The sequence below is a fragment of the Phyllostomus discolor genome, chromosome 2 (assembly GCF_004126475.2).
Source record: "Phyllostomus discolor isolate MPI-MPIP mPhyDis1 chromosome 2, mPhyDis1.pri.v3, whole genome shotgun sequence".
In the NCBI taxonomy this organism is placed as follows: Eukaryota; Metazoa; Chordata; class Mammalia; order Chiroptera; family Phyllostomidae; genus Phyllostomus; species Phyllostomus discolor.
In genome coordinates, this window is record NC_040904.2 from 200,267,114 (window position 1) to 200,273,350 (window position 6,237).

Sequence of the window (6,237 nt, forward strand, 5' to 3'; positions counted from 1 at the left end):
CTTTTTCTGGGTGGCTTCTTTTAGCATAATACCCAGAAGATCCATCCATGCTGGCACAAATGGTAAGATTTTATTGATTTTATTCTGTTTTATACTCAGGTAATACTCCATTGTATATGACGAGATGTAGGACTCTTCTTCTCCACCTGTCTGTTGATGGGCAGGTGGCTTGCTTCCATTTCTTGGCTATTGTAATTAACGCTGCAACGAACACAGGGGTGCATATGTTCTTTCAAAGTAGTGTTTTGGGTTCTTCAGAATATACCCAAGAGTGGAATCAAGGCAAGGGTCGTCAGGCAGTTTCATTTTTAATTTTTTGAGAAATCTCCACACTGTTTTCCTTAGTGGTTCTGCCAATCTGCATTTCCACCAATAGTGTACTAGGGTCCCCTTTTCTCCACATTCTCACAGACACCTGTTTGCTGATTTACCTATGATATCCTTTCTGAGGTGACATTTCATCATGCCTTCAAATTGCATTTCTCTGATGAGTAGCAATGCTGAGCATCTTTTCATTTTATAAGACTAAATGTAGATGTATGTATTTCATCTTCCCATCTTCCTCCCATGGCCTTATTAACTTTTTAAGTTTGTTTTATATTTTGATCTAAGAGGCAAATGACTTTAATACTCCATAGAATAAATGACATTTTGAAGATAAGATTTAATTTTAAATTAATCTATGTTATGTTTAGCTAAAAGGGGAAAAGGGTTTTCATATGTACAGCCCTGGAAATTGTTAAATTGTGTTACATTTCCTCTTAAATGACTACCACTGTAATAACTATTATTCCAGAAAATCATTTGTGAAATGCAGTATTGATGGTTGGCAATGTGTTCGTTTCTTTGTTAACAGAAATGCCCTTCTTTTGGACAGCTCCTACAGTCTTCTGGTCCAAAATCAGAATAAATAAAAAATGTATCCTTCTTCTGATAGTAGATGATAATAATAGTGGCAAAAATGATGAAAAATAAGGCCCTGACCAGGCAGTTCAGTTGGTTAGAACCTCATTCAGATATGCCAAGGTTGTGAGTTCAATCCCCAGTCAGGGCACATACAAGAATCAACCAATGAATGCATAATTAAGTAAAACAACAAATAAATGTTTTTCTTTCTCTCTCTGTTACTATCTAGCTAAAATCAATAAAAAAAGAAAAATAATTATATTTACTCATTCATACATTTTTATTCCCCGTGTAAATTATTCTGTTTATTTTGGCAAATAACATACTATATTTTTCATAGTGACTTCACTAACACCTTTAAAATGTCTAAAATTATTGTATGGACTTTCTGTTCTCAAAATCAGTTGTAAAGTATACTTTTGATTATTTACACACTCCTGAATTTGTTACAGACAACTAACTTCAAAAAAATAGAGTATTACTAAAAACTTTACTATTATATTAAATTTATAATCTCACAATTCTGTAACTCAAATCATCACTGCTATCAAAATATTTATAGTATGATTAGGATTTTTAATATTATTTAACTGTTAGGCATCTTAAACTGATGTTTGTCAGCAAAAATTTATTTGCTGAACAGCAATCCTTTTTTAAGAAAAACTACCTTGAGGTGTAATGTACACACACCCTTAAAATCATTACTGAAGCATACTTATATAACAACATTCACCCATTTTAAGATAAATTTGTATGAGTTTTAGTAAATATATGGGGTTGTGCAACCACCATCAGAGCCAAGTTTTAGAATACTTTAATCACTCTCCAAATTCCCTTATGCCCCTTTGCAGTCAAGCTGTTCTTCATCCCCGGCCACAGAGCAAGCACTGATCTGCTTTCTGCTTTTGTATTTTTGCTTTTTCTAGAACTTCATCTTTGTATTGTATCTTTTGTGTCTGGTTTCGTTCACTTACAATTATGCTTTTGAAATTCTTCCAGTGTTCTGTGTATCAATAGTTCATTGTTTTATTTGCTAAATTATATTCTGTTGAATGCATATGCCACATTTTGGTTACACATTGACCAGCTGATGGATATTTGAGTTGTTTCTATTGTTTGGTTATTATGAATAACGCTGCTGTGAACATTTGTGTACAAATCTTTGTGTGGACATATATTTTCATGTACGGGTAAACACCTAGGAGTGGCATTGCTGGGTCCTGTAGAAGGTGTATATTTCCATTTTGAAGACATTGACATATTGTTTTTCAGTGGCTGACACATCTTCACCAACACTTGGCATTCTGGTTTTTTAAAGATATTCTAATAGATATGTCTCTCATTGTAGTTTAACTTGCATTTCCGTAATTACCAATGAAATTCAGCTTTTTTTTGTTTTGTTAAGTACCTGTACAGATCTGTTTCCTGTTTCTTAATATTGAGTTATTTTATTATGTGGCAACTTTTTCATGGCATCTGGATACATCTTGTCAGATGTGTTGCAAATATTTTTTCCCAGGCTGTAGCTTGTCTTTTCATTTTCTCAATGGTTTCAACAAGCAAAAGACCTTAGTTTTCTGAACTTTATCAGTTCTTTCATTCTTGGTTCATGCTTTTTGTATCTTGTCCCCAGGTTATAAGGATTTTTCTCTGATGCTTTGTTCCATAGGATGTATGTTCTTGCCCTTACATTTAGGTCTATGATAATTTTTAATTAATTTAAGTATATATTATTTTAAAAGATCAAAGTTTATTTCTATTCCATGTGGATATACAGTTGTTCCAAAAATATTTCTTAAAAAGACTCCTATTAAATTTGACACCTTTACTGAAAATCAATTGACCACCTAAGTGTGAGTCCATTTCTAGATTCTTAATTCTGTTTCATTGATCTATATGTCTATTCTCATGATTCCTTTCATTTTAATCTTGCAGAACAGGATAACATTTAGAGAAAAATAATCATGTTCAATACCTTCCACAGAAGCATGCAATTTATCAAAATTTAAATATAGTAATAGGCAAACAAGAATGATTAATCCTTCTTAAAATGTAGTCTTTACTTCACAGTTTAAAGTAAAAGTGGTAATTAGATCATTCTGGATATTTTTTTACTGGATCTGAAAAAAGTTACAGGTAAAAGCCTAATGTGTGAGGTAGTAGACTATTATTAAATACTATGTTGCTTATATTCATTATATTCAAATGTAAAAAGGTTAAATGAACATGATTATGTTTATGTAAATGATTGTGTTCATTTAATATGATTAAATGTAATCATGTAATATAATTAAAGCATGGTAAGAATATACATATTTCCTTTAAACTGGTTCAAGTCTTTAGCCACAGATGAATTACAGCCAAGCATATAAAACATAACACTAAGTGATATAATGATAGAATCATTGTCACTAATTTTGAGAAATGGAGAACACAACAGTTGCCAGGAGACTGAAGATGCACAGATGTTTGCATTTGCAAAACATAAAAAAATAGATTCCAGAAACTAAATGCTAATAAACATGGTATTGAAAGCTGGTAAAATTATAGAACAGATGAAGCATACAGTTTATCAGCATCTTTTCAAGTGATCACCAGAAAATAAAAATTTTCACCAAATTACTGAAATTACACACCTGAAAATGACTAACATAGGTCCTGATTTATGGTGATTAGTAAATATTTTTTTTAAATAAGCAACCTCAAACCTTTCTCTGAGAAATTATATACTGGAAAGAAACAAATGAAGTAAAAAACAATGAAAAACCTAAACAAAATTATTTTTTAAATATCATGTATCTACATGTGAAAAAAATCATGATGAAAGACTCATCTCAAATTATTAAAATTGATGTCCGCTGCTCTGTGCATGGCCCGCCTAGTGACACCAGGTATAAACTGAGAAATACCGAGGTGGGGGATAAATCCATGAGTCTGAGTGCAGGTAAGAAGTCAGCACTGGCCCTGGCTGGTGTAGCTCAGTGGATTGAGCGCGGGCTGGGAACCAAAGTGTCCCAGGTTCGATTCCCAGCCAGGGTACATGCCTGGGTTGCAGGCCATAACCCCCAGCAACCGCACATTGATGTTTCTCTCTCTCTCTCTCTCCCTCCCTCCCTTCCCTCTCTAAAAGTAAATAAATAAAATATTTAAAAAAAAAAAAAAAGAAGTCAGCACTGAAGATATGAATCTGGGACTGGTTAATGTGTTTGTGGCATTTAAAGCCATGAGACTGGAAGAGACCATGTAGGAAATACGTGTGGACTGAGAAAACCCAAAACTGAGTCTTGGGACACTTAAGAATATGAAGAGGTTTCATTAAAAAATAAACGATTGAGATGGGGCAGCTAGTGGGGAAGGGGGGAAAACACAGGGGAATGACTCTCAAACACCAAACGAAGCAAGTTCTTGTAGAAGGAGGAAATGATCAGCTGTGTCAATTGCTTCTGAGAGACCAGCTATAATGACGACTGAGAGCCGAAGCAAACTGGAGATGGAGCAGTTTCAGTGGAACAGTAGGGATAAAACCTAATTGGAGTTGGTTCAAGATAAAATGGGAAGGGACAAAAAAACCAAGAGACAATACTTTGAATATTTTTCTACAGAGAAGAGCAGAAAAAAATAGAAGCTGTCTTTTCCGATCCACCATCTGCGGTGGAATCACCGCCAAGATGCAGATTTTCATGAAGACCCTTAAGGGGAGGACCATCACTCTCGAGGCTGAACCCTTGGGTACAACAGAAAATGTAAAGTCCAAGAGCCAGGATAAGGAAGGGATTCCTCTTGATCAGCAAATGCTGATCTTTGCTGGCAAGCAGCTGGAAGATGGGCGTACTTGGTCTGACTACAACATTCAAAAGCGGTCCACTCTTTATCTTGTGTCGAGACTTCGTGGTGGTGCTAAAAGGAAGAAGTCTTACACCACGGCCCAGAAGAGTAAGCGTGAGAGAAAGAAGTTAAGCTGGCTGTCCTAAAAGTCTACAAAGTTGATGAGAACAGCAAACTCAGTTGCCTTTGTTGGGAGCGGGCTTCAGATGGTGCTGGAGTTTCCACGGCCAGCCACTTTGACAGACATTATTGTGGCAAACGTTGTCTGACCTATTGCTTCAACAAACCAGAAGACAAGTCACTGCACGTGGCTTAATAAGAGATATGAACAACAACAAAAAATTAGAACCTGAAGGGGAATGTAGGGTCAAGGGAAGATTTTTTTGTTTCTTGGGTTGAGAGATTTCACCACATGTTTGTATACTGGTAAAAATAATCCTATAGAAAGAGGGAAATTGATGATGTAGAAGAGAGAGGGAAACATATCAGAAGGAAAAGGTTTGAGTGATTTAGAAGCAAATATTATCCACACCAATTGAGGATTTGGCCTGAGTTAGCAGTCCGTACATTTCACTCACAGAAGGTTGTATATATACAGGCACAGACATCATTAGGTCAGTGGATCTGGGGGTGTTTCAGGTTCAGAGGGTGTGTAAGTTTTCCAAGAAGCAAACACTGACACAGAGCGAGGAGCCTAAAACGATGACTGGGAAGTGACACCTATGGAAGGAAAGGACATGGGTCAGAGGAGCCATTACATCTCCATGTAGAATTCACTTCCGCACTGCTGTCCAAACACTCGCTGCCAGCCCAAGTCCAAGGTCACCACTGCCAATGAGAGGAGTCCCACGTTGGGTGGAAACGTACATATCCTTGCACACCACCTTGCTCTGTCATTGGCTGGCGGCCACTCAAGAAGCCCATGGCCTCAACTTGAAAGCCGAAATGGACCCTAAAAGCATTAAGAGTTGGAAGCTATCAGCCAACCACACACCTAGCAGCGGGGCAGCTAGTCCTTTCTTGAAGGAGCTATGCCAGATATAAAGAGTAGGTACACATCTTTGTACCTGGCCTAGGGTAAGAAGATGTAGAAATTCTCTTTCAACTACTTCCATCTTCCCAGTGAAATCATAAGCAAAGTCCTGGACGTGATCTGGGGGAGAGAAGGAGGGGTGTTGAAGGTTTGTGGAAAAAAGAGAAATCATAAAAGAGTTGACTTGAAGAGTATAACTGTGCATACAGAGGGATTACTAGGCAGCCCTAGATTTAGCAGTGTTTGATAGTCATTGATTTAAAGCAAGAGCATCAGGAGAAGGATCAGGACAAGCAAGAATTACTGAAAAAAAAATGAAGAAAACTTTTAATGTTAGAATATGAAACTTGGTATTAAATATTAGAATATTAAATACTTGATATTAAATACTTGATGTTTAATATTAAAATATTAAACTTGAATATGCCAAATTAAAAAGCCAAGTGTCAAGAAAAAGAGAGACCACTGGTTGT

At 36.1% G+C, this 6,237-nt stretch overlaps 1 pseudogene; it reads left to right on the forward strand.

Annotated features, from left to right (window-relative positions):
• The first annotated feature begins 4,537 nt into the window (after window positions 1–4,537).
• LOC114513122 lies at window positions 4,538–5,062 on the forward strand (annotated as a pseudogene).
• The last annotated feature ends 1,175 nt before the right edge of the window (window positions 5,063–6,237 follow it).